A 15,672-nucleotide genomic window follows, 5' to 3' on the forward strand; every position below is an offset into this window, starting at 1 on the left:
ACTCTTTACCACCAGCTCGTTTACACAAATGTGTGTTATTTTGTGACATCTGGAGTTAAAACAGTAAATGGTCAGATTTTTGTTGATGTTTTGGTTGCATTTTAAAAGCTATTTAACTTTTGAGTCTTTGAAATCATTGGAATTCAGTGGTATGAACAAGCAGGAATTTTTGGAGTTGTGATGATCTGATTAATAGAACTATACCAAATATATATACATACAGTTCAATTTAGGGAGCCAGGAGGATCATCCATCAGTATATCGCACACACTGAATTTCTAGCAATTGAAGGAGAGGGCAAGGGAATGGGGATAAGCAGACCTTGGTCATCCTTTTCTTTCCTGAAGAATCAGCTTTCAGTGAAGAGTCTTCTTTTCTGAAGAATCAGGTTTGACATCTGAGCCATGGAAATCTATACGCTTTCAGTTTAGAGTCTTAAAAATCCCACCCACAAGTAGTCTAGTTGCCTATTGCTGGAAACATTTTCTTCTCCAAGAAAATCAGCAAACTTCTCAAAGTTTCTATAAGACGAATATGTGCAGCCCCTGTGATTTTTGTTCTTATTTACTTCTATTGCTATTGAACTAGGTCCAAAAGATTGCAATATGATTAGTAAAGAAATATAAAAATTATAAATTATTGGCTGCTTATAGGCTGAGCTCTTACCCCACAGCCTACTTCTTGTCGTAAGCCCTGTTATACAATAGGCCATAAATAGGACTTAGGCCTTCACTATCTTTTTGGAAGAAGCTGTAGCATACTTCAAGTGATTTTTTGGTATGTGCACTACTTTATCTTCATTATAAAAAAACAACTTGGTTATGGACTCTGAGGAAAATTTATAGTCTCCCCCTGACACAATTAAATTACAAATGTCTCATTAGAGACTGCCAGTTTACCTCAGATAATGACTCTTAAGCATTTATTTCAAAGCTAGTTTCCAGACTGTTTTTCTTTTTAACTTGCTGTACTTTAGCATTGTACTGATTCTTATGAATGTTTTTAAAGGGGCACTGTCTTCAAGGGCATGCCATAAATATTGGTGTGTTTGGAATAAGAGTTAAGATTCCAGAGGCAAAAAAAACAAAAAACCACTAAGTTCATGAAGATCTAAATTCAAATATGTGATGGAGAGAAAGAATTCTGACTAAATTCAGGCTCCACAGAAACTCCACACATCAGAAACCCTGAACCCAAGGTGTCAGATGACAAGCTTTTATACCATCAGAACAAATTCTCAGTTACTGACATCTAACTGCTCTGAGACCTTTTTGTTTATGTCATATGTATATCTATGTATATTTGTTTTTAGTGTTCTGTGGCTATGGTTCTAACACTTCAGATGATTAAAAGTGAAAGTAGATGTTATAATTTAATATACTTGCCCCAACTCAGATATTATGGTGATAATTATAAACACCTAGTTGGACAGACTTCAGCTACTTGTTTACTTTTTTGCACTTAAACTCTGCTTGGGAAGAAAATTATACAAGTTTGTTTCCAGTCTGTTTTACTTTATGGTTCTCATACAATATAACAATGCTCTTTCATTAGAGTTTTCAGTAAATCAAATCAATTAATTCTTGGTTTGCAAATTTACGTATATTTTCTACTCATTTATATAAAACCTTGTTTTTTTTATAAAACCTACCCTAGACTTTTGGGAGTAAAATCCCTGAAGTCATGACTGTAAATGAGCATCTTTTAAATTTTATTCTATTAGTTATGCTTGGCGAATCATTTGCCAAAGATATTTGGCTCACTAAAGCTTCATACTCTCGTTTCTGGGCCTGGGTTCACACTAATGGATTTTTCCTTTCTCCTTCAAAGCACACAGATGTGTGCTCATCTTTTCCTCTGTTGTGTTCACTGAACTATTACTGACCCAGGTTCAATCTCCTATTTTATTTTCAGGTATTTGTCACACTATAAATGAAAAAAACTCAAGCATCACAATCTATCATATCAACATATTACATGACCATAACAAGGAAATTTGATTATATTAAAACTTCCTTTACAAAATGGAAAGTAGAATCCCTGACCTAAATTAACCCTTATTTTCTGCATAAGAGTCTCTGAGCTAAGAGTTCTCATCCTGAGTTTTCTCTTAGATGTTGCAGAAGTGATCTAGTTAGAATTAGTTTCCTTCCCTTTCCTTAATGTCTACACTGGTACCTAAGGACAGCGGGGCAGGAGCTTCCTTTTCACATCTGCACCTGGAGGAGACTCTAAGTGTTTTGATCTATTGCTAGTGCAGAAAGGCTAGAGGGAGTGCTGCCTCTCTCCCACTGTCCCTCACATTTATACCCTGCAGCTGGTCCATGTGGGTTGCTCTAGAAAGAAGGGGCTCTAAGGTGTTTGGGAGAGTGGCACAGAAGACTTTATAACACAGCTCCCAGCAGAAACCCTTTGTGTCAACAGGAGATAACAGTGTTCCCCTGCAGCGGCTGGATTGGAGTCTCTGATGCCAGGGGAGAGGGGCCCAGAAGATCCAAGCGCATGGGAATAGCTTCTTCTTTCATGGGACTGAGAGGCTTTGGTCCCTTGTATCTCCATGACTTCCCCTACCCCTCCTTCTTGAGAGGAATAAGCCAGCATTTTCAAACTTGGGTGCCTAAAGTTAATCACCTAAATAAGTAGCCTAATTTTCAGAAGCACCAAGGACCTGCTGTTTCCACTGCATTCAGGGCTTGATTTTACACTCATTGAAATCAATGGACTTTAGTGGTGCAGGAGTGTGTCATATCTAACATTAGGGATCTGCTTCTGAAAATGTTGGCCACAATGAGTCTGTTTTGCCCACTGTCTCCAGGGTAAAGAGATTTGACCCAGAAGTTAACATGACATGGGACAAGAAATTAGCAGCCTTTCACGTCACCTTTCATTGGCTACCGCCCTGCCTGCCAAGAAGAACAGCTAATCACAGCTGCTGCAGGAGATAGGCTGAGTTTATCCCCACCCTCAAGGGGCCAGTGTTTGGGTCAGGGAGTGGGAGTAGCTGATATTTTTATAGAAGGCATAAAGGGAGGTGGGAGCAGCTCTGCTCCTTCTTCCTCCCCAGGTCTGTCACACCAGGCCATAGAAGGGGGAGCAGAGGAGGCTTGCTGGAGCTGCTCCCCTACTCCAGGCTTAGTGGAGAAGGAGAAGAGCCAGCCCCTGAAGCTACCCATTCAGTCCAGAGGGGTGAAGAACCTACACAGCTGCAAGAGGAGGGCACACAAACCTTGGGAGCAAGGGGCAGCTGTGGGATTGGGGGGGGAACACCCTCAGGGGAGCGAAAAATCACCTTGCACAGTTGATTTGAGAAAGTTGGCAGCATTGTAGCCTGTTCTCTCCTCCCCCCCCACCCCACCCCAATAGCCTGGGCGTAAACTAAGGGATTTATAAAATCAAAAGTCCCCAAAAACCCACAATTTTTTAAAATCTCTTTTTTGGGCCAGTCTATTGACTTTTGACCTTCTGGGTTGGCAGTGCTATAATGTATAGGAAACTGAAGAGCCTCTGTGTTTCCCTGCCCAGATGGCAGTTTCTCAAAGGTTTCTCTGTGAGGAGGGAGTGAGCTGGGCCCAGGTAGTGTAGAAAAGAGAAGTATACATTTATTTACAAATCCTGATTCATTAAATTCTTTTTAATTCAAGCATTAATGTGGGGGTAAAGAAGAATTTACCATGGATTCAAGAGTAATTACCAAGATACAAGAGGGAAGAAACACTTTAACTACTACATGGAGGGATAGTAAAAGCAACTAACTTACCAATAATAAATGACTTTACCTGGAGTCCTGTGCTATCAGATATTAGAGCTACAGCCTCTTTCATTTGGAACTAGGAGTGAAGACTAGGAGTGGACTATAAGGTGGATAGAAAGTTGGCTAGATTGTCGGGTTTAACGGGTAGTGATCAATGGCTCCATGTCTAGTTGGCAGCCGGTATCAAGTGGAGTGCCCTAAGGGTCGGTCCTGGGGCCGGTTTTGTTCAATATCTTCATAAATGATCTGGAGGATGGTGTGGATTGCACCCTCAGCAAGTTTGCAGATGACACTAAACTGGGAGGAGAGGTAGATATGCTGGAGGGTAGGGATAGGATACAGAGGGCCCTAGACAAATTAGAGGATTGGGCCAAAAGAAATCTGATGAGGTTCAACGAGGACAAGTGCAGAGTCCTGCACTTAGGACGGAAAAATCCCATGCACCGCTACAGGCTGGGGACCGAATGGCCCGGAAGCAGTTCGGCAGAAAAGGACCTAGGGGTTACAGTGGACGAGAAGCTGGATATGAGTCAACAGTGTGCCCTTGTTGTCAAGAAGGCCAATGGCATTTTGGGATGTATGTGTAGGGGCATTGCCAGCAGATCGAGGGACGTGATCGTTCCCCTCTATTCGACATTGGTGAGGCCTCATCTGGAGTACTGTGTCCAGTTTTGGGCCCCACACTACAAGAAGGATGTGAAAAAATTGGAAAGAGTCCAGTGGAGGGCAACAAAAATGATTAGGGAACTGGAACACATGACTTATGAGGAGAGGCTGAGGGAACTGGGATTGTTTAGTCTGTGGAAGAGAAGAATGAGGGGGTATTTGATAGCTGCTTTCAACAACCTGAAAGGGGGTTCCAAAGAGGATGGATCTAGACTGTTCTCAGTGGTAGCTGATGACAGAACAAGGAGTAATGGTCTCAAGTTGCAGTGGGGGAGGTTTAGGTTGGATATTAGGAAAAACTTTTTCACTATTAGGGTGGTGAAACACTAGAATGTGTTACCTAGGGAGGTAGTGGAATCTCCTTCCTTAGATATTTTTAAGGTCAGGCTTGACAAAGCCCTGGCTGGGATGATTTAGTTGGGGATTGGTCCTGCTTTGAGCAGGGGGTTGGACTGGATAACCTCCTGAGGTCCCTTCCAACCCTGATATTCTATGATTCTATTCTATGATTCTATGACATAGCCACTGACTGCTGTCTGGTTAGGACAACCAGGATCTTTCACCCAACTACAGTATTTAGTTAACAGATAAAATCTTTGACACAGAGAACAATGCAAACTAGAGCCCTGATCTGGCAATGAGCTCTCTGCAGGCAGAGTCCCACGGAGCTCTGTATGGTTTGGGCGGGAGGGGCAGTTTGGGCCAGAAAGCACCACTGTATGTTCACATAATATATAGTTTGGATAGTTAAATTGAATCCTGCTTCTGAGACTCCAAATATGTTTGGATAGTCAGGAGTCAATAGAACAGAGATGCCAATAGGAGTTCATTGGAAGGGTAGTAGATATTACAGTCTATTCACCACTAGGGCACTTCCTCCTGGCCACTCTAGCGATTAGTACCTGCCATCCCCTTGTGTTGCTCATCTCTCTTTCTCATTCAGGGTGCTCTCTCTTCATGGTTTGGCCCTCTTGCTGGGTCACTATAGTCCTCCATATCTGGTGTATCAAAGTCTCTCCATCCCAAGTGGCAGTTTTCCCTTCACTACCCAAACTGTGCCACTTACCCCGTGGCTGGTAGGGGAAACCACATTCACCCTCTACTCCAAGTTCTAGTCCAGTGACTACATCTAGCAACTGTGATACGCTTGCTCCCAGACTCCATTTCTATCTCCCTAGACTCCTTCCTATAGCATGGCTTCCTCCTGGGTTTACCAACCCAAACTCCCTCACCCAAGAGAGTATTTGCAAACTATTTCCTCTACAGTCCCTTTGTATCACCAACTTCCTGACTTTATATCAGCCCTACCTGTTCCTTCTCAGCTGGGTTCCATCATCAATCAGGCTTTCAATCCCTAGCTATCCCCCAGGTGCAGCCTATCAGGTTAATTAACCTTATTTAACTTGTTCTGTGTTGCTTTGGGGTGGACACTCTAGCAGGGTATGAATATGTGGGATCTATTATAGTTAAAGGTATAGTAGTGGGTACCTATTGAAACAGTGGCATATATACATACAGATCTGAAATAATCACAATAGAGTTAAATTGAAGACATGCAAAACTGTGGTTTTGCAAGATTTCAAGCTGAAACCAGGTGATGTTAAGCGCTTTTGGTTGAGTTTTATTTTGACTACAGGCTTTATTCAAACTTGAAACTTAAGTCTAAGTGGACAGTTTTAGTTGAACTCTCCCACCATTGCAGCTTTCATCTGTGCTAGCAATTATGAGATTGCTAGCATACGCTGGCCACTAGAGGTTTTACCATCATGTCATCCATGAGCAAAGGACTGATTATGCTGAACCCTACTTTTACATGCACATACCACTTATCCAGCATAGAAAGTGACCCTCAATCCAGTATTGAGGTTACCTTGCTTCCAGTGAAGTGTGGAAAGCCTCCCTGAAGTCTTGCTGCTTTAGAGCCCCCTGCTGGAATGTTTGCTCCACAGTCTGGAATGCCAGAGTACCTGAAGCACTGCAGTAGCTTGGAACTATTTTTTTATTCCTAGTAAAAAGAAAAGGAGGACTTGTGGCACCTTAGAGACTAACAAATTTATTTGAGCATAGGCTTTCGTGAGCGAGCTGTAGCTCACGAAAGCTTATGCTCAAATAAATTGGTTAGTCTCTAAGGTGCCACAAGTCCTCCTTTTCTTTTTGCGAATACAGACCAACACGGCTGCTACTCTGAAACCTTTATTCCTAGTGTCACCCTGCCCCACAATACCCATTCCCACCGCTCCCACATTATTTCTTGCATTTTTATCCCTCTCCCACCCACAAAAACCTTAGATCCCGCAAATCCCACATCAGAGACATTAAAAATGTCTACATTCAAAATGTTAGAAAAATTGTCTTTAGGAGAAATAGCATGTAACTTGTATGACTAAGATTCCAGCTAATAATGAGATCTGTGATATGGGGAGGGACTCTATTAAACAACTTAAAAAATGTCAAAGTGGCAAGTATGCCCATAAGGTTTTTAAATAAATATCAAACAGGAAAGCTGAAAGAGGGGGCCACCGTGGACACTTTGGAGCTTTTCAAAGCTTTTCAAATCAACAGATTTTCAAAGTAGCTCGCTACCAACAGCTCCCATGGAGGCACCTAAATATAAGGTCAGATTTTCAAAAGTGCTCATCAGCACCCAGCAGCTCCCAACTTTAGCCACTTCAATTTAGCACCTAAAAGGGAGCCAAATTGAAAACATCCTCAACACTGAGCACTTTTGAAAATCTGGCCCTGCACTCCTGTAGAAGTTTCATAATAAGAACTGCACGAGTCTGGTGAGAGTCACACTACGGCTCCGGACTATAAAACATTGTCAACCCATTTCTTGCATGGTCTAATAGTCACCTTCAAAGGAATTTAGTTAATGGAGAATATGAGAGTCACCTATACTATTCACTGAAGTACAATCACCTGCAATTTCTCTGTTAGCATTCCTGTGCACCCAACTGTTGGAAATTTAAGTAAAGCAAAGATTTATGTGACCATAAGTTAAACCATTCTTCTGGAATGAATAAGATCTTAAAGTTTAGAAATCCTCAGACTATTTTCTAAACAAAGATGTGGGAAACTATTAATGTTTATATTAAAGATTCCCATGAGGATTTATTTGGTCCTTGTGGAATATGAGCAGCAATGTCTTGTAAAATCCTTCTGTAATTGTCAACATTTTTACATGAGGCATCCCAGATATATAGAAGAGTGGAACAACTACATGCTGTGGGGAATGTCTTACCTGTTCTTTAGTTACACAGGTTTCGGATGTCAGAAAGGTTGTCCAAAGCTAACCAGATGTCCGAACAGCTGTGTTTTGAAAGCTATCAGTGTCGTAGAAGGAAGTGTGATAGTAACATAGAGGAATAATAATACAGACCTGATTTGCTTCTGACATCAGCTTTATGTGAATGTAGCTCTACTGCCTTCAGTAGAAGCTACTCCTGATTTACATCAGTGTGAGAGATGAATCAAGCCCAGAGTGCTTGCAAAAACAAAGTGAAAACAAACAAAACCTGAACACCTCACGTCACTGCTGAGTTTCATACCTCTCTTGTAGAAATGTGTGGGTCAGCAGAATTACATTATGCCTACAGGGCTTGATCCAAAGCCCAGTGAGGTTAATGGATCAGGCACACAGAGAGGATGTTCGGTGTCTATTTATTACTCACTGCATGACTTTTCACAGAGGTATCTGCTGTGTACAGTGTATAATGCAAATATGGGCACTGGAACTGAAAAATTCATCCTTTGTATAATATCCACAGAGAGAGAAATGATTATGTTAAGTCCTGAAGTGAAATCCTGGCTCCTCTGAAGTCAATAGCAAAACTCCCATTGACTTCAGTGGGGTCAAGATTTCAACCCAAGGGTCTGATTCTCCACTCCATCGCATCAGTGTTATGCCAGTGTAACTCTACTAAAATGATTGGGGTTACCTTGACATGAAACTGGTGAAACCCAAAAGAAAATCTGAATACAAAGTGTCTTCATAATGTCTGTTAAAGGAAAAAGAATTACTGCAGTTGTGGAATAACTGCTTTCGTAAAGTGTAAATTAACTTAGACATTCATGACTAACATTTTAGACACATACACAGCACTTAATACCTATCACTATAAAATCCAGATGCAAATACACATCAGTATAATATAGAATCTTCCATGAAAAAAGCATATAGAAAATGCAGAGGTTTACATGACTGCTGGGTAAGTTTCTTTTTACAAAGGTGCTCAGTATATTTTAGACGAAGAGCCAAATTCTGATATTGCCACATAATCCCCATTGGAGGTGTATATTCATATCTTAGGGAAGGATTTGGCTAGAAGGTGGCAGATTCTGGAAGGACCCACTATTCCTAGGTACAGCTACACAGTATCTAACAATCCTAACAACATATTTTTACTTTGAAAATGTATCTATGTTTTTGTTGTTTTTGTTGACATCTTTGTTAAATATGTTCCTCACTTGAAATATTTGAGAAACAAAACTTACTATTTATTGAATCATTCAGCACATTTTCCAAGCTTCTCAAAAGCACTTTACAGAATTATAAGCAAAGGGGCAAACCATGGCCCCGTCACACAGATGTGTAAGGGCCATAAGCCGCAGAAACGCAACATTCCCAGTATGCTCTTTGCCAAAGTGGCAGATAACAAAGGGAAATTCATGACCAAGGAAGATGTCTGTGGCTGGCCAATGTCAATGCCAATGTGCCAGTCCTACTTAAGCCCTATTTTGAAAACTTAAGTTGGACTTAACTGGTGCATGGGCTTTGGGCTTGCCTTAGGCCGGGGGTGGATTACACTACTGTGTGAATCTACCTGGCCCCAAAAATGGAATAGGAACTGATCAGAATATAAAGAGCAATTCTCCTCCTACCACATTGCCAGCGTTAACTGAATGTGGCCCAGCTGTTATTGGCCTTATTTCTCTTTTGATGATTCTGTCCCACAGCTCCACGGAGTTAGTCTGGAGTTTCTCACAAGCACACAACTTTAATTTGGGTGTTGCTGACTTTTTAGGATTGAACCCTATATATGGATCACTTCACCCACAATAGAAATACAGCAATTACTCTTGTAAAATGTATTGGCCATTGTAACAGCTGATGCATCTTTGGTTTGATAAATTGCAACTCAGTCAAACCAGTCACAGAGCTTGAATGTGTCAGCACCTGAAAATGGAATATTCTCATTTATTAGCTAACATAAACTGAACATGGAGGGTGAAGTGGGACATAGGACTAGTGCTGCTTCTTTGCCAGGGATGAATTTCACCTCATGCCATTAAATACAGCTCTTCTGACACTTCACCAATAGGAAGTTAATCATCAACTCTGTCATTCTGATGAACCTCTATGGTTTTCATATTGAGACCAAATTAAACATTTCTTCCATTCTTCTTGCTATTTTTTTCTGAAATTTTTTCTTGTTCCTGGAAAGCTGGAGCTGTCTGAGCTTGCGAGGCTCTTTCAATTTCTTTTTACAGTTTCATTTCTAACTCAAGTCTGGAGCCTACACAGCAATGCCTTGACTTCAGCTGGGCCTCCTTCTATCTTATCAAATAATATTTGCCTACATTACATTGCTACAACATAAAATCTTCAGAGACTCCCATAGCTTTTAACCTGTCATGTAAATTAAGGCCTCATTAAATTTCTACACTATGATTTTGTTATCTCATGTTAAAGATGTTGGAGAAAGCTAATCAGCATTACGTTACAGAACGAACCTGGAGGAATTTTTCATCAAACAACTACATTCTGACACAGCTTGCTAGAACAATCTTGTGATTTACTAATGGTTCACATTTACCTACAGTACTGCACGTGCTGAATCTGGTTAAAATTGTTTTCACTTGTGCATTGGATTATCCTTCACTAATTGACAGTGTGAACTGTGTCATAGCACTCTTATTTACACGTACACACCCAGAGATCTAAAATGGATACTTGAGATTCAGTAAAGTTTCATTAACTTCCTCCTTGCCCCACCCTTTCCCATTTGAATGCACCTCTGGAGAATATTGGCAGTGAAGTCCTGAAATGCTATTAAAGGGGGCAACTAGAAGATGGATTTCTCAATCTTCTAGAGGACATTGGCTTCTAGAAGACATTGGAGGTGAAGTACTGATATGCTACAAAAGAGGGTGGTCAGGAGAAGGAATTATCAAATTATTGAAACCTCATGTGATAGCACATTCTTCTTCTTATCTATTGTTTGTAGTACATAACTCCCAGAGGCCCCAGTTGAGATTAGGGATCAACTGGGCTAGACATTCCTTGCCCCAACGATCTTATAATCAAAACAGACAAGATAGAAAAATATTATTATCCTTATTTTATAGATGAGGATCTGAATGATTAAATGAATTGCTCAGTGTCACACAGGAAGTGTGGCTGAGTTCTTGAGTGACAGTTCAGTGCCTTAGCCACAAGACCACACTTAGTATTCTTTGTCTTGCAGAATTTCTAGCCCAATATTTCACATTCAAAAGTCTCAGTTATCCTTTTGCATTAGGTATTTATGTGGCCCACCATCACTGCAGTAACTCACAGTCTTTGACCTATTTATTCTCACAATTCCTCTGTGAGGTAGTTGTTATTATTGCCATTTTACAGAGGCACAAAGAGATTAAGTGACTTGTGTAAGATCACACAAGAAGTCCTCGGCAGAGCAAGGAATTAAAACCAGATCTCCCATGGCCCAGGCTAGCACTTTAACCAGAGCACCATCCTTCCTCTTCTAGTAGCTGAGAAAGGCACCTACACTTCAACATACTTATCACAAAGTGGCCAGCTCTCCAAAGCTGGGTGAGGAGCCCCCGTCACTAGTTTATATACATTTATTTACTTATTTTTCCCTTCCTTTTGAGAATTATTAAATCAGTGTGAGATTTCTTACTGTTACAAAGAGTCAGAGAAAATACCATGGTAATCCCCTTTTCCTTTGGATACCGCATGTTTATTTACAGAGGTATCTAAAGCACTTAAAGTGAGCACCAGATCTCTCTAAGGGCCTATTCCAATTCACTTACTAGCCTGAGGTCTAAGAGCCTGATTCCATTCTCCTATATTCTGCTAGTCTCTACAGCCCAAGCCAGATCCTGTTCTCCCATTCTCTGCAGCCTAGCTGTTCAGCCCAGACGTCAATAAAGAGTGAAAGTTTTTAGCACCTTTCAGGATCGGGCCCTAACTTTGCAAAGCCCAGGACTTCCCAGTGTCATGTCTTTTGTAAACTCCACCATGCTTTTCCTGTGTCTGTACAACATCTCAGTTCATTAGGAAGACAAGAGATAGCGAAAGGCATGATAGTGTGTGTTTTGGAACCCTGAAGCCCGAGAGATTCTCCTTCCTGTACCATGCATGGAGCCTTTAACTTTAACCCAGCAGTGCCTTTTGTCTGATGGGGAGAGACTATTTATGAGGAGTCATACAAAATAAACATGAAAAGTTCACCATAAAATATGACAACCACTTTAAATAATGTTGACTTAATTAAACTTTAAACTTTATTTATATATTTTATGGCCATAGTGTGAGCTCTTCTCGGATGTTTACTTCAGTGAAAAATCCATCATGTGAGGACCTTGAAAGGAATTAATCCCCCTACCCCTGGCACAGAACTCAGCTCCAACAATTCAGATCTAAATATTTAGTGATGGATGATACATGTTTATAGAACAGAGGGCAGCATGACATTTAAATGGGATCCGGGGTTGCTATAGCGAGCATACATTGTTGAAAAGAAACTGGAAGCTGAAGCCATGCCAACTATCGGAAGCTGATAAGTCAGTCCTTTTCTGCTTTTTTTTCCTTCCATCTATTCCTTCTGGGTTTTCGAACACTTCTTCATGAAAGGTTAGGAACAACTTTCAGAAGGAGTGGTTCTGCTGACTCTAGTACACCCCATGGTTAAACTAATAGCCTCACTGGGTGTCAGCCAAAGGTCACAGGCCTCTCAAAATATTCTTGGGGGAAAAAAAAGTTTATCACTGAACTGAAGTTTCTCATTAGTAACCCTGTGTTGTCTAATCTGTGAAATTACATGATTAACTCTTTTGCAGAGACAGCTTCAGCCAGCGTTTGCAATCCCACAGGAAGTTATTAAAAAGTATCACTAAGATAATTTCCCTGCTTTGTACTTGGCCCTTGGGGTAAAGGAAATACATCATTAGATGAGTACTTTATAATAAAGCTATAGATCACTAACAATTATTAAACGACTGTCAAGGCCAATTATTATTTTAAAAGTTGAGGACTGTGCAATTTGAAAAACAAATAAAAAACCTTGAAAGAAATTCTTCTGTCCTTTGTTTTTGTATAGAAATTAGAAACATGCTTCCTCCCCCACGTCCTTTGAAGTGATTATTTGAATATAATCTTTCTCTATACACAGATATCTTACCTTAAACATTTCTCTTTGTAGCTCCAAAAGTACTCTTAAGTCAAACAGTCACTCACTATTGAAAGAAAGCTTCTCTCTGACCCAGAGAATAGCAAGAAGATCTTTTCATCTGAGCCTAGGGAGGTGACTTTGTGAGTGAGATATGAACCAGTGAATGATGTGTTGCTTCTATTCACTGAAGTGGTTTTCTTTCTCCCCACAAAGGACTCCTTGCTTTTGGTCAACATTGAACTCAGATACCCAGGATAGAAGAAAGCAGACATATTGCATATATTTTAGTACAAGTAAATTGCAGATGTTTTCCATGATTTCTTGCATCAGTCTCTGGTTTCTTAAGGAGTACCTCCCAGTTCTATGTTTTTTTCTGGCCTAGATCTTAACTAGCTCTTTTGAGTGTGTCTCATTTTCCTTCTCAGAAAAGTTCATGCAACTTATTTTTTCTTTTATTTTTGTCTTTTAATAATTGTGAAAGAATTTAGGGTTCATGAAAGTGAGAGCCTAACAGCACCAGCTCCAGCCAAGCATGGTGAAGGTTTTTTCACTCAGCTGTCAATTTATTTCAACCTTCACCTGCAGCACGACCATTCTTGGTCTGACTGGATAATTGCTGGGAATTGTTGTGTGGTGGGCAAATGTTCACGAGGGACTAGATATGGGTGAACTGGAAGAGATTTAATAAGAACCAAACCAAGACATTACCTAGCTGTCTAATCCAAACCAAACATTTTTGAAGTTTGAAAAAACTGATGACCTCTTATTTTTAATTTTGCATTGTTTGTGGTTCCTGGGTTTTGCAATAATCAGAAGTGAAAGTATCAAAATATCATAAGTTTCAGAGTAGCAGCCGTGTCAGTCTGTATCCGCAAAAAGAAAAGGAGGACTTGTGGCACCTTAGAGACTAACAAATTTATTTGAGCATAAGCTTTCGTGAGCTACAGCTCACTTCATCAGATCCATCTGATGAAGTGAGCTGTGGCTCACGAAAGCTTATGATCAAATAAATTTGTTAGTCTCTAAAATATCATACGATATTCTTCCATCTTGCCGAGGAAGTGGAACACCGGTACCAGAGATCTTGTGAGAAAGCCTTCTCTTGTTCCTCTCTCAATGAACAAAGTTGCCTTATGGATTTTGATGGAACCAATAGAGGTTAGCCTTGGGAAACCGATCTCTAAATTGTGTTGTAAGACTGACCTAGCAATACAGCACTTGCATCTTCACCTCATGAGGTAGACCTAGTATAACTAAATAAATACATTTAGTATTATCTAATGATTGAAACACAGAGTTTGGAATTAGGGGAGCTAGGATCTATTTTCAGCTGTGCAACTGTATGAGCAAATCAAGTCACCTGCTCTCTGTAAGCCTCACTTTTGCTTTCTGCATAAAGGGGATAATAACGCCTACCTGACTTTATAATGCCTTAGGAACTCCTAAGACAAAACACACCATGTTGTATGAGCATGATGTATTGCTTTTACAAATACAATTTGCCAAGGACTAGGAATTTTGGGCTAATCCCTTGCCTACTTCATTTGCTTGTCTGTGGCTGTTGCTATGATTAAACCTGGTCTCCTTTTGGAGCACTTAGGAAAAAATTCTCTCCAATCTGTTCATTCATATTTCTGAAAAGTGACCTGAGGATGGTATAGGCTAATATGCTCTCCTGGATTAATCTCTAATCCTCTTAATGCTTAACTTGGGAGCCATATGTCTAGCACAATTCCAAAAGCTTCAAAAAGGAAGGGAGGGGTTTGTCAAAATCAGAGCATACATATGATAACAGCCCACTCATTCCACTTCTGAAAATGGTTTAACTGAAGGGCACTTCTGAAGCAAAAGTTATTTCACAACCTAAGTGGAATAACTGAATCTCCACAATCTTCTGTGATGGACGATATTCAGAGAACCATCTTGTTATGTGTTTCATACTGGACAGAAAACATAAGGCTGTTTGAGTACTTTCAACTGAAAAAAAGAAAGCCTGGTCTTTCCAGCCCAATTTTTCAGACCAAAAAGATTCAGATAGTTCAGAGAAATATTAATTCTTTTTGGTGCTTAAATAAACCAAACCCAAACTTATAACTTTTTGAGATTTGCCACTCTTTATCCTGTAATATACACTCTACTCTTCTCAATAGAGAAGCATTATAAAAACAATCAAAATCCCTATATTACATGATACCTCTGTGTTCTGATCCTCCAGTGAAGTCAGTATAAAGATTCCCATTTACTTCAATGGGGTTTGGATCAGGTGCTTAGAATGTAAGATCTCTGAACTCTCAGAAGATAACTAATACCAGTCAACAGAAACTCCCAATTATTTAAAAAAAAAATCAATGGAGCATCAACATTTCAAAATGACTGACTTCTGGGGTGAGTGAAATGAATATAACTTGCTTCCAATTTTTCTGATCCTCACGTGAAATATCTTGACATAGCTCCATTGAAGCCAAAGGTGATACACTGATTTACACCAGAGGAGGACCTGCCACTGTATGTGAGAACAAAACAGAAAAGAAACAGCTTATCCATATGGAAACAGATTCTGCCACCGTTATAATGCTTCCCCATTGGCTCCTGTAGTGAGTGGTGTCTGTTGGCGTGGTGGATGTAGAAGGTGTGTAACTAGTGTAATTTTATTTTCTGTGTTCTGCTCTTTTACATTTCTAGGACTCTTCCAGGGTAGCTGCCATTTTGTGTGCATGTCAGATGCAGCCTGTCACAGAGGACATGCACACATTGTTCTCCCCTTACGGAGTATTTATGGCTGTTCAGTTTTGTTTTTAATCTTTCTTGATCTTTTTATTCAGCCTTAGGTTATGTCTATACTTTGCGTATAGACTA

Source organism: Eretmochelys imbricata, chromosome 3 (genome assembly GCF_965152235.1).
Source record: "Eretmochelys imbricata isolate rEreImb1 chromosome 3, rEreImb1.hap1, whole genome shotgun sequence".
NCBI lineage: Eukaryota > Metazoa > Chordata > Testudines > Cheloniidae > Eretmochelys > Eretmochelys imbricata.